The following is a 14,741-nucleotide window of genomic DNA, read 5'->3' as shown; positions in this document are numbered from 1 at the left end:
ACCTCGACGTGATTCGAACACGCAGCCTTCTGAGTGACAGCCCCTCTCTTAAGTACCTGAAACGGCCCCAAAGGCCGAGCTAGGCACATCCTCGGCCGAGCTCGTCTACGGTTCGCCCCTGCGGGTACCAGGTGACATTCTCCCTTCCGCCCCCGCTTTGCCACCACCCGTTACGTCGGTGTTGGGTTCCCTCTGGGCACGGGTAGGTTCTCTGGCTCCAGTCCCGACCTCCTGGCACGGAAGCGCGGCGGTCCACGTCCCGTCGGACTTGCGGGACTGTGATTTCGTGTTCCTGCGGAAAGATTCCCACCGCCCCCCTCTTCAGCCGGTTTATCAGGGCCCGTTTCAGGTACTTAAGAGAGGGGCTGTCACTTTTACCTTACAGGTGGGTAATCGCCAGGAGCTCGTTTCAGTATCCTGGCTCAAGCCGGCACATTTGGACCAGGACCTCCCTGTGTCGGTGGCCCAGCCGCCGCGCAGGGGCCGGCCTATGGCCGCCCCCCTGGTGCCGCCAGCGGCGCCTTGTTTGCCACCCCTCAGCCCCCCGCCGCCTATGGTTGGGCCCGGGCCCCCGTTCCCGATCAAGCGCTCTCCGTCGCCTACGCCCTCCGCTTCCGGGGCCCCTCCATCGCCTCCGGCGGCGGCGACCTCCCCGCCTCCCGTCACATTGGCGGTATCGGTTTCCCCCCTCCGTACGCGTTCCGGGAGGGAGGTCCGGGCACCCGTGAGGTACGGTTTCGAGGGTTCTGGGGGGGGTCATGTAGGGACATACGGATTAGTGGGGGGGTCTCGAACCCTCGGTTGGGCTAACAAGTCACGAGATGCGGGAGCGCGAGGTATAGTTGTGTTTGGCGACCAGCTGGAGAGATGAGATTAGATTGTATTGGCTAGTTAAGTAGTGTGTGTCCAAAGTAAGCAGTGGCAGTTTGTTACGGTTACCTGCGAATAAAGACCTTTGAACAATAACGCTCGTTTTGGACTCACTACAACACATTAATTTCTTGTGATTTGGATTTCCCAGATCTGACAACTTTTCCCCCTTTTTGCCTTTTCAGTCTGAAGAAGAGTCTCGACCCGAAACGTTTTCCATTCCTTCTCTCCAGAGATGCTATCTGTCCCGCTGAGTTACTCCAGCTTTTTGTGTCTATCCCCCTTTTCGCTTTCCTGGAATCAAAATTATTTGGTATTATCTAATTGATCATTCTACCTGAAAAAGGGTCTCGATCCAAAATGTCGCCTATCCATGTTCTCCAGAGATGATGCCTGACCCTACTGAGTTGCTCCTGTTGTGTCCTTTTTTAAATCAAAATACTTAATCTCCCCCCACAATTAAAATGTGGACTACGGAAATGACAGAGACCCTGCATTTGGAAAAAATAAGATTTGCCTTAATTGACAAACCTGAGTTATTTTTTAAAATATGGTCTCCATTTATTGAATTTTTAGAAAAGTAAATGGGTTTGGCACAGGACTAAAATAAAAATTTTAAATTAAAAGTTGAAACTTGAGTTAAGGGTTGGATGTACAACTGTGGTTATTGTCTCCCGGATCTACTCCCTTTAATTTTTATAGTTATATCTTTTTTTTAATCCTCTTATTCTCTCTTCCCAATAGTTTATAGTTTTTTTTTTGGTTTTTTTTTTCCTTTCTTCTTTATTTTTTATTTTCTCTCTTTAAAAATTTAAAAATTGAAGCTATGTAAGAACTCTGTAACAAATGTGTCTTTTATTTCTATTTGTACATATGCTTTTAAAAAAAAATACTTAATCTCTTTCAATTTTTTCCCTTCATATAATCTGTACTTCCATTTCCAAGTTTACAACTCTTAATCTTGCTGATGTCATTGAGTCTTACAGTGTGGAAACAGGCCCTTCGGCCCAACCTGCCCACACCGGCCAACATGTCCCATCTACACTAGTGCTATCTCCTGCATTTTGCCCATATCACTCGAAACCTGTCCTATCCCTGTACCTTTCTAAATGTTTCTTAAATGTTGTGATAGTACCTGCCTCAACTACCTCCTCTGGCAGCTTGTTCCATACACCCACCATTCTTTGCATGAAAAAGTTACCCTGGAGTTTCTTATTAAATCTTTCCCCCCCTCACCTTAAAGCTATGTCCTCTAATTCTCGATTCCTCTACTTTTGGCAAGAGACTCTACATCTACCCGATCTATTCCACTCAAGATTTTATACACCTCTATAAGTTCACCCCTCATCCTCCTGCATTCCAATGAATAGATTCCAAGCTTGCTCAACCTCTCTCCAGAGCTCAGGCCTTTGAGTCCTGGCAACACCCTTGTAAATCTTCTCTGCACCCTTTCGATCTTCACAATATCTTTCCTGTAACATGGTGCCCAAAACTGAACACAATACTCTAATTGCGGCCTCACCAAAGTCTTATACAACTGCAACGACCTCCCAACTTCTATGCTTAATGCTCTGACTGATGAAGGCCAATGTGCCAAAAGCCTTTTTGGCCACCCTATCTACCTGTGATGCCACTTTCAACGAACAATGCAGCTGCATTTTGAAACATTTTCAGAAATTCAAATTGCTGCTCCTTTAAACGCTGTTCAGGTTAGATCAGCCTGATTACTGATCCAAATGTCCAAGAAACGTGAATCAGTCTTTCGCAGAGTTTCTGTCCAGCTTATTGTTTTGAAAATTTGCGCTGGGAGAATAACTAATGCACTTATCGAAAACACAAAGCCTATAGTGAATTTCAGGTGTGCATTCAAAAGCAATAGATCAGATGCAAACAGCAGACAAATTATGAAACTGCCTTGTAAATTGAAACAGAAAGTAATGAGAAGGAGCAGCATCCAGGGATGCAGGTTTTAATGTTAAATTCTAAGTTTCCTTTGCTCATGATGTCCACATACAATTTGAAATAGGGTAAAGTTTTCAAAGTTTACATTTCATTACAGATGCCAAGTTAAGTGGCTCCGTGCAATTTCAAGTTGAAGAAGGCAGTTAGTGATTACTGGATTTAGGATTGACAGACTGATTTTAGTTTAATGTGTTGCAGATTCAATCATAAATCATGTCCACATTCCTGAAGCCTACCGTTGGATATAAAGTAGGAAGAAAAGGAATCAAGAATAATAATTGATTGTCATGGTTGACAGTTGCTTGAATGTTGATACTTGCAAGTCCTAAAAATAATTAGATTTAGACAAGACTTATAGACAGTAGACAATAAACAATAGGTGCAGGAGTAGGCCATTCGGCTCTTCGAGCCAGCACCGCCATTCACCGTGATCATGGCTGATCATCCACAATCAGTACCTGGTTCCTGCCTTCTCCCCATATCCCTTGACTCCGCTATCATTAAGAGCTCTATCTAACGCTCTCATGAAAGCATCCAGGGAATTGGCCTTCACTGCCTTCTGAGGCAGAGAGTTCCACAGCTTCACAACCCTCTGAGTGAAAAAGTTTTTCCTCATCTCCGTTCTAAATGGCCTACCCCTTATTCATAAACTGTGGCCCCTGGTTCGGGACTCCCCCAACATCGGGAACATGTTTCCTGCCTCTAGCGGGTCCAATCCCTTAATAATCTTATATGTTTCAATAAGATCCCCTCTCATCCTTCTAAATTCCAGAGTATACAAGCCCAGTCGCTCCAGTCTTTCAACATACGACAGTTCCGCCATTCCGGGAATTAACCTCGTGAACCTACGCTGCACTTTTGCGATTCAACGAAGAAAGAGGTCCTTCGGTCCATCGAGTACGCGCCGACCAGCGATCAACCATAAACTAACACTATCCTACACACTAGGGACAATTTACAATTTTACTGAAGCCAATTAACCTACAAACCTGTACGTCTTTGGATTGTGGGAGGAAGCCAGAGCACCCGGAGAAAATGAACCAGGTCACAGGGAGAATGTACAAACTCCATGCAGACAACATCCCTAGTCTTGGTCGAACCCTGGTCTAAGGTACTGTAAGGCAGCAAGTTTATTGCTGGTCTGCGCGGACTTGGTGGGGCGAAGGGCCTGTTTCCGCACTGTATCTCTAAACTAAAATAAGCTAATTAAAGCTGGACAGGCTTTGCCCTGGAGTACAAAAAGGGAATCCACTTGTGCTTTATCACACCATAACAAAATTTCCAATGAAACATCAGGAAACTTTGGGCATTTGATCCTTCCCTAATTATCAATTCAATCTGACCTAAAAAAACATTAAGAATTTTTGCAGTTTGCAATAAAAACTGTAACATACCTGATAATGTGATTACAGGATTTTAATTCAAACTATTAAATTAAAAATATTGAATGTAAGTAAATGAACAAAAGTGGCTCATCACATGGTCTGAAATGGAGTGAGCACAGTATAGATGATGTACTAAATTAGAACAGATGGCAAATGTTTATGTGAAAGTGTCTGTATGCCTTTGGCTGTATTAAAATTACTTTAATATGTGGCAACATTGTTTAATCATCTCATTACTATCCCGACATATTTGTTAAAGTCATTTAATTATTGCCTGCAGTGGAAAGGTAATGCCACCATAAACATATATTTACCAAAATGAAATGCACGTACCTTTGGCCAAGAGTGCAAGGTTTAATCCTGTCATTATTCAAAATTAGTTGGGGTTTTAAGAGGGTGTGCAGTTCAATCACAATGCAACTTCACTGAGTCGGTGGTTATTCAGTCACTCTGATTTTAGTACTTTCCTAAAGTAAACCTGATCCAGCTGTCAGTGGTTTAAAATTACTCATTTGCAATGTTTGTTTTTCATAAAATTCTGTTTACACAGAGAATGACAGTCACACAATATTCCAGAAATGCATGTTAATGACCAAGTCTTAGTTCTTTACTTTGTGAACTTTCTTAATCTTTGACCTGAACAAACCAAAGTTAGGTAGTGCTGGGCCAAATTATAATGGCAATGATTAATCTGTTTATAAGAGTTGGTAGAATTAGAAATCTTAGGAGGGAGAAATCATTTCTGATGATGTCAATTATATTTTCTTCGGGTATTCATCCAGGATACTAGGAGATCTGGAAAATCCACAAGGAAATTTCAAATCCATATATTCAGAGTATTTCAAATGGTATTTGATTAGCTTAAAATGCACAGCCATACTGAAAGTTAGCTCAACCTCTTGAGTCATAGGAGCAGCTATGCATCATGTATCATGGCCAATTGTTAGACAGTCGTGCAGCTGGTAGAGTTCTTGCCTCACAGCACTGGAGACCTGGGTTCGATCCTAGCCTTGGGTGCTCTCTGTGTGGAGTTTGCATGTTCTCCCAGTGACTGTGTGGATTTAGTCCGGGTGCTCCAGTTTACTCCCACATACCAAAGATGTGCAGGTTTGTACATTAATTGGCCTCTGTAAAATTGCCCCTAATGTTGAGGAGGACTTTAGATAACAGAATTAGAGAGAATGGTTGATCGATGGTCAGCATAAACCAAGCTAAAACCGATATATGGGCAAGGCAGCAACATATTGAAATCTTTATGATAACCATACAATCAGAGGGCAAATCTTAACTTTACTAATCATACCATTGGATATAAATTTAAAGCCATCAATCACATTAAAAATTATTTATTTTGAACAACAGTAATACCCACAAATTTGGAAAATATGAACAAGATACCACGACATCTCACCAATTTATACAAAGCCCTCTCACATGAACATGCAATGGTCGTCCAATGTAAATGTGGTTACTCCGATGGAAGTTACTCATGGCATTATACCTGGCTGTACCAATGCTAAACTGCTCCTCTTTGTTCTTTAAATTTTGCCTTAGGCTTTGGTATGGTTCAAACCATTCACCTCCATTGACCATCAATTTGGTGGGAGCCCAACTCACTTGGTTCTGTTCTTATCAATATAACCAGATTCAGAGGATCGCCAGAAATGTCCTCCCTTCTTTAAAGTTTTGGAAGGATTTTTCCTCCTTTGCTCCAATTTCTTATCTTTAGGCCTTCACAAACATGGCAGCAATTTCCACACATGTTCTGATGAGATCCAACTCTAAGTCAGACCATCTCCCCTGAACCTTCCATTGTCTCCAAACTCTCTTAATTCCAATACTGATGACAACATTTTCAGAGAGCCATAGAGTCATGCACGTGGAAATAGGCCCTTTCTTTGGGCCAACTTGCCTACACCGGCCAATGAGTCCCAGCTACACTGGTCCCACCTGCCCATGATTGGCCCATATCCCTCCAAACCTGTCCTGTCCATTTTCATTTACAAAATATGGAGTAGACTAAAACCCATTTTTGGTCCCTGTTACAAATTCCTTTCCCCAGCCTCTCACGTTATTCCTGTCCCTGGAAACGAATTGAAACTGAACCAGACTGATGGTGATCCTAATAATGCATTTGAATACTAGCTAATTTTTTTTAACATAATAAACTGTGCATTGCCTACAATGCCTTTTTACATTTATGTAATGCACATTTCCCCTTATCCTGCCTCCCTCCCTCCCTAGGAGATAGATTTAAACTTTAAAATGTGAATAACTTTAAAAATATAACACCGATTTCAATGAAACGTCTTCCATTAGCACCAAAGGGACGACGGTGAGTAAGGTGGGCCTAAAATTGTTGCGCTATCGTGTACCGTTTTGGCTGTAGTTTAGGAACAAACAAACAAACAAACAAGAGTTTTAGTACGTAGATGGGCCAATCGCAGGCAGGTGGGACAAGTGTAGCTGGGGCATGTTGGCTGGTGTGGGCAAGTTGGGCCGAAGGGCCTGTTTCCACACTGTATCACTCTGTGACTCTGTGACACTCTGTGACCTTTGCAGTAATGGCAGATACATTTACAACGCAATTACAGTTTTTTCCTCCTTTAACACTTAAACTGACCTCTGGTCATGCATTTGGCCGCCTGCCTTAATATCCCCTTGTGTTTTGCCATGTAAATTTTTTGTTTGACAATACTTGTGAAGCACCTTGGATGTTTTCGCTGTGTCAATCATACCATTTAAGTGGGAGTTGGCATTGTTAAGTCCCAATCAACGAAATCTGAAGTAAGTATTGTGCTAATGTTGAAACAGTACCTTAATCCTTCTGTCTGTTTTGGGGGCTATTACAATGACCACAAAAATATATCATGTGTAGGAAAGAACTGCTGATGCTGGTTTAAATCAAAGGTAGACACAAAATGCTGGAGTAACTCAGCGGGACAGGCTTACTTTGTGAACTTTCTTTGTCTTTGACCTTAACGAACCAAAGTTAGGAAGTGCTGGACCAAATTATTATGGCAATGATTAATCTGTTTACAAGAGTTGGTAGAATTAGAAATCTTAGGAGGGGGAGATCATTTCTGAAGATGTCAATTATATTTTTTTCAGGTATTCATCCAGGATACCAGGAGATCAGGAGAATCCACAAGAAAATTCCTGTCCCACTGAGTTACTCCAGCATTTTGTGTCAACAGAAATATATCAGGTACATTCATGAAACCCTCCAAGGAACAAGACAATTCTTTGACAATTTTTCTTAACTCTACTGAGAAATGGATGACGGCCCCCAGTTTTTTTCAAAATGATATAATTACTTTCAGATTATTTTAAAAGAACCTCTGTCAGAGTCTTTTGACAATAAATCGTAGATGAGTGAAAGTTAAACAAAACTAAGCTCAAAATACAACTATAACAACATAGAAAATATGTTTGGCCTTTTCCATTAATCACACCTGTCATTGTTTCTACCCCCTACTTTGGGATAAACTTGCTCGAGAATTCAGTTTGCATTATCTATTTTGAACATACTGTACATCAAAATATCATATGTGAACAATAAAGATAATGGAAAACATTTTATGGGCCATATTAACTACTGAACACCAGGCAGGGGAACGCCTGGAAATAGTTATAGTCTGTGCAAAACTTGGCCACTCAGCAAATAAGGTACCAGAGCTTTTTTTGAGGTTGGGAGCCGTTATCCTGTTCTTGAAACAGAAGGTATTTGACTAAAAGTTTTATTTTACTCCAACGCAAAATTATTTATTTAATTTTAAAATTTAATGAAGTATCTATAGGGAAAGCCAAGAGACCACATTCCTGATTCTAAGCAATCAACACTGCTTGTTTGTCTGTTAAAAGCTAGGAATTCCTCAGATCATTTCAGATCAGATTAGTTTATTGTCACATACACCAGGGTGCAATGAAATTCACAACCAGAGAGCAGTGCTGAACTACTATCTACTTCTTTGTCGACCTTCGGGCTATCCTTAATCGGACTTTTCTGGCTTTACCTTGCATTAAACGTTATTCCCTTATTATGTATCTATATACTGTAACGGCTCAATTGTAATCATGTGTTGCCTTTCTGTTGACCGGTTAGCATGCAACAAAAGCTTTTCACTGTACCTCGGTACACGTGGCAATAAACTAAACTGATACACTAAACTGAAATTCCATGTTTGCGTGATGGTCAAAGAATAAGTAGTGAGTATAACAATAAATACAATGACAGAAGATCAGAATGGTGCAAAGATTGTGGTGCAATCTGCTGGAGGGCACAAAAAATACTCAAGGTCAGTAACAGAATAACCGAATGAGCTGGAGTTACGAATATGTGGCAGCACTTACAGGGAGGAGGTGGGAAAGAAATGATTGTTTCAGGTATCTGACAGCAATGGGAAAGAAGCTGTCAAAAGATTGGATACTGTACTTTCAAGCTCTAATATCTTCTCCCAGAAGATAGAAGGAAGGAAGGAAAGAGAATGGGCAGAGTGGCAGGCATCTTAAATGATACGTCCAGCCTTCCTGATACAATGCACTGAGAAGATGGTATGTGTAGGAAGGAACTGCAGATGATCGGTTTAAACCGAAGATAGACACAAAATGCTGGAGTAACTCAGCGAGACAGGCAACATCTCTGAAGAGAAGGAATGGGTGACGTTTCAGGTCAAAACATCTCAGTCTGAAGAAGGGTCTCGACCCAAAACGTCACCCATTCCTTCTCTCCAAAGATGCTGCCTGTCCCACTGAGTTACTCCAGCATTTTTGTATCTATCTTCACTGAGAAGATGGACTGGATGGAAGGAAGTGACAAGCCTGTGATGGACCTGGCTGCGTTATGCCTCTGCAGTTCAGATGGTCAAGAGCAAAGCCGTTGCCATTACCAGGCTGCGCTGCATCCTATCAGAATACTTTCTCAGGCACATCTGTAGACGTTTGCGACAATCTTTATGGAAATGCTGAATCTTCTCAGACTCCTAAGGAAGTAAATATGCTGATGCACTTTCTTCATCATCGCATCAGTATGAAGGGACCAGGTTAGGTTGCTGGTGATATGGATTTCTAGGAATTTGAAGCTGACGACCAGCTCTACAGCATCTCTGTTTATGGGGACAAGGTTGTGTTCACCAACTCCTCGCCCCATCTGCCACTGGTTTCCTTCAGTTAACGGCAGGTCTTTTGTCTTGCTGATGTTGAGGGCTAGGTTGTTGTTCTGACACCATGACACAATATTCTTGATTGCTTTCCTGTGCTCCACCTCATTGTTATTGTTTATCCAATAGATAACAGTGGGATGTTTGGTGAATTTATAGATTGACTTTGCCCTCACATTGGAGCTGTAGTATATCTCCAGGTATTGTTAAACATGCTTCCTCCTGACATATCCCTGACAGAACTGTTTAAGACATCTGTAAAGTGCCTCTTCAGTGCATATGCAATATAATATATGTAATGAACTCATATTGATTAGTTCAGTTTAGAGATACAACATGGAAACAGATCCTTTGTCCCACATAGTCCACACCGACTATTGATCACCCGTTCACACTAGTTCGATGCATAGGAACGAACTGCAGATACTAGTTTACATCAAAGATAGACACAAAATGCTTGAGTAACTCCGCGGAACATGTAGCATCTCTGGAAAGAAGGGATAGGTGACATTTCGAGCCGAGACCTGTCTGGAAAAGGGTCTCGATCCAAAAGGTCACCCATAGCAGTTCTATGTTATTTCACTTCCACATCCATTCCTTACACATTAGGGCCAATTTCCACTGTGATGGATATTTATGTTAACTTTTATGTGGTTTTGTGTCTTGTTGCTTTTCACTTAGCATGACTGTATGGTAACTCAAATTTCACTGTACCTTAATTGGTACATGTGACAATAAACTGACCTTGAAACCTTGACACATTACAGAAATTCATAAATTCATCAGTCTAATCCTACTCATTCAGCACATTGTGTCACTTAGAGGAAGTAGAGATTTTGACACTAAATATTCTCAGTTGTTTCTATGATCTGCTTTCCAATGTTCAACTGAGTGTGCACGGAATGCTACCTCTATGTTTTTACTGCATCAGTAGCTGGGCACTGAAGCAATTACTGATTGCCGTACTTAAAATGGATCATCCATTAACATTTGAAATACTGGAACAAAATGACACCTTCATATGTCTGCCAACTTTTGTTGATGTTTATTGCTTTCTTAATTCACATGCAAACATTCCAATAACAAAAAGAAAAAAAGAGAATAATAAATGCTCCATAATTGTTTATTGTCAGTAAATCAAATTTGTGAAAATAGAATAATTTTAAATTCAAATCTAAAGGCTATTGAACTTATGATCCTTGGGCAACTGTGTGAATTTGTTTAATTCTTTGCAGGTAAAGAAGCTGCATTGTTGTCTGGGCATCTGCATCAAATCCTTTGCAAATAGTTCTCCTTGTCTCAAGTATGTCAAGCAGTGTTTACTGAACTGATTTGGTCAGCCATGTAGATTTTAAGTCAGGTGTGCTACATGCGCCTGGAGCCAGGCAAATTGTAAATCTTCTCTCTTATCGTGCACTGACAGTGAGGAGTAACGGTTTTATCTCCAACTAATTCTAACAATGGGTATTACCTACAGTGTTTATTACCTGCATCCAAACAGATGGTGCTTTTGTGAGGTAATTTATTCAGGGCACAGGTAGCACTTGGGGGAAATAAATCTGTTTGATGACCTTTTGGTAACGTGAAAGGAATAACCCCCTCATAAGATCATAAGGTCATAAGTGATAGGAGCAGATTTAGGCCATTTGGTCCATTAAGTCTACTCTGCCATTCAATCATGGCTAATCTATCTCTCCCTTCTAACACCATTCTCCTGCCTTCCCTGAAATTCCTTGTTTGCTTGATGGTCATAGAATAAGTAATGAGTATAACAGTAAATACAATGACAGAAGGTCAGGATGGTGCAAAGATTGTGGTTCAATCTGCTGGAGGGCACATAAAATACTCAAGGTCAGTAACAGAATAACCGAATGAGGTTATGAACTGAATTCAATCATGGCTAATCTATCTCTCCCTCCTAACCCCATTCTCCTGCCTTCTCCCCATGACCTCTAACACCTGTACTAATCAAGAATCCATCTATCTCTGCCTTAAATATATCCACTGACTTCTGTGGCAAAGAATTCCACAGATTCACCACCCTTTTCCTACTGACATTTTGGCATGCTTGCCTTCATTGGGAAGGTTATTGAATACAACAATAGGCACATCGTGGTGGAGTTATAGAACTTGTTTAGAACTGTGTTCTCTTGTTGATGTTGCCACTCCTCATTCTTCCTATAGATATATAACACCTTGTAATTTGCACATTAAAATATCATCAACTACCCATCTGCCTACCACCATGTCTTTAGTTCCTTGAGGTCTGTTACCATCCTCCATAGAGTATACTGCACCTAAAAAAGGACACAAAGTGCTGAAGTAAATCAGCAGGTCAGGCAGGATCGCTGTGTGATTTACTCCATGTGCGTTTCCTCCAGCACTTTTACTTTTTTTGTTACCCAGCATCTGCAGTTCCTTGTTTCTCCAGCAAACTACACATCCAGGTTTTGAATCATCTGCAGTGCCCTGCACAACCGTCCACATCATCACGTGTGGGAAGCAACTGCAGGTGCTGGTTTAAACCGAAGAGAGGCACAAAATGCTGGAGTAACTCAGCGAGACAGGCAGCATTTCTGGAGAGAAGGAATGGGTGACTTTAAGGGTCGAGACCCTTCTTCAGGCCCTGCATCTGATGAAGGGTCTCGACCCGAAACGTCACCCATTCCTTCTCTTTAGAGATGCTGCCTGTCCCGCTGAGTTACTCCAGCATTTTGTTTCTATCTTCCACATCATCATCACGTGAAGAGAAAAACAATGCCAAACCCCATGGAACTCCAACGTAGAAGCTAATCTATTCTTTTTACAACATGCCTTTTAATCCCGTAACCTTCAATAATGTTAACATATTATGTGGCATCTAAATAAACATCTTTTGTAAGTTCATATATACTTCATCAATCACGTGTAAAGTCATTGAGCCATACAGCATAGAAGCAGAGGCTTTCTGCCCATTAAGTCCATGTCAACCATCAAGCAATCATCCACATTAATGCTATTTTGCAGCATTTGATTCATCAGTGCCTTGGTGACCCAAGTGCTCATCCATATATTTCTTATTATCTTAATCCATTCTATGAATAATACAGGGCTAAACAGATTTGGTTCAACCTGGAATGAAAGGGAACAATTCCACAATCTGGCACCCCCAATGAGGAGTGAGTATATTCCCAGAATCCATGGACCCACATTTAGAGGCTGGCTACCTTTTAAATGTCTGGTGAACAAGTTACTGGAGAATGTGGGTGGACTGAAATCTGGAGACATCTGGAGAATAATCTGGAGATAAATTTTCCTAACAAATATATCCGAGGACACTGTGAGAAGCTAGAGAAAGAATTGCAGGAGTGTGACTGAGATATATGTATCATTATTAGACACATGAGAGGTGCTGGAAAATTGGAAGATGGCTGATGTTGTGCCATGAATTAAAAAGGACTGCAAGGAGAAGCTTGGGCAGCATGAGCCTTACATCTATGGTAGGGAGGTTGCTGGAGAGGATTCTGTAGGATAAGATATATATGCATTTGGATAAACAGGGGCCTTCAGAGTGAATGGAGAGTGTAGTAGAGCAGAGGCATCAAGAAATGCATGTACATAGTTTCCTAAAAGTGGTGTTTCAGGTAAGTAGGGTGTTCAAGAAGACTTTCAGTACATTGGCCTTCATCAGTCAGCTGCAAATCCAGGTGAGGCACGGCGAAGAGATTGGTGGGGAAAATGATGGAGGGAGAGGGGAAGGGTGGGAGTTGTGGAAATAAAATAGATGGGGAGAAAGGGTGGAGGGTGGGAAACAGGCTCTTCAGCCCAACTTGCCCACGTCAACCAAGATGCACCATCTAGGCTAGACCCACCTGCCTGCGTTTAGCCCATATCCCTCTATACCTTTTCTAACCATGTACCTGTCCAAATATCTTTTAGTCACTCCCTGATCAAGTATAAAATTGAAACCCAACTGATTATAAAATAAGCTGACCCAACCCAAAGCTAATTATGGCCAAATCAGGCCCAATCATGAGCAGATGGAGCCAGGTGGGGTTTGGACAAGGGTGGGGTATTGAGATAGTGGTGGTGTGTGATGGATAGAAACAGATAATGGAAAAAAGGGCAATTAAACGCAAGCGGAGGTAAGGGACAGAAAGGCAGAGACAGAGGCTGGAAGGTGATGAGTGTAATCAGTTGAGGGATAATGAGCAGATGAAATCAGGCTCAGTCAAGTGACAAATTTAGGTAAAGAGGAGTGGGGAGCGGAATTGAAAACATGAACAATGGGAGAACATAGGTGGTCCAGTATGAGTGGGAAAGGAACATAGGGCGCTTGGATTACCAGAAATTGGAACATTTAATATTCATGCCATGAGGCATTGGGTTGTAGGCTACCCAAGTGGAATATGAGGTGTTCTTTTAATTTGTTTGTGTATGGCTTCACTGTGTGTGGCACCAGAGAAGGCTGAAGACAGACTGGTTGGCATTACGGGCAGAGCACTGGTACACTGGTGCCTAGACTGCACTTGTTCTCATCAAGATAGAGGAGGCCACATCGAGAACATCTTTAGGTTATTGTGCTTTATTTTTTAAATAATTTATTACATGGAACCTCATGGAACATGTCCAGTAGTCGTCCATTTAAATTCTATCCATATTCATTCTCCTATCTCCTGCATAGTTACTTTTTATGGATCCGTTTCTCACCTAAAGCACTTTGCAGAAGTGTTCTCAAACAAAACACTAAATCTAAAAAAAATAATCTAAAAAACCTTCCACTGAGTGACACAAAAATGTTTTAACACAAATGCAGGTGTTTTTCAGGAGGGATAGAGATGGGAAGCAGTTTAAAAAGGAGACATCTGTGCTGAACACCTTGTCTACTGAAGGTACAGCTGTAATGGGGAGGTGATTAAATCAGAGAGGAGGAAGAGGTCAGATTCAGAGGAGCACGTGAATTTCTGGAAGTTATAGAGCTGAGTAAATTTGAGAGAGAGGGAAGGTGAAATTGTAGAGAGGTTTGAATGATTTTAAAATCTGAGGCATTGCTTGATTGAGACCCCACGCAGTTCAGAAAGCACAGGGTGATGAGCAAATGGGGGATAATATCTGCTTTGAAATTTATAATACATGTTCTGAATGTGCACCTTATGAAATATGAGACTAACCAGGAAACCAGTGGAATAATCACACAGAAGAGATTTTTTTGTTTGTTTTTTATGTATTTATGAGATATATGTGTTTCTGGACAGGCCAGTATTTATTACCCATCTCAAAATATCCCTGATCTGAGACCCTTGTTAGGTTATTTGAGACGTCATCTAAGAATTGATAAATCAACGCTGATAAGGATGGAAACTGCTCTTAAAGAATGTATTGAACG

Source organism: Rhinoraja longicauda, chromosome 5 (genome assembly GCF_053455715.1).
Source record: "Rhinoraja longicauda isolate Sanriku21f chromosome 5, sRhiLon1.1, whole genome shotgun sequence".
Lineage (NCBI taxonomy): Eukaryota > Metazoa > Chordata > Chondrichthyes > Rajiformes > Arhynchobatidae > Rhinoraja > Rhinoraja longicauda.
This window is presented reverse-complemented; position numbering follows the sequence as displayed.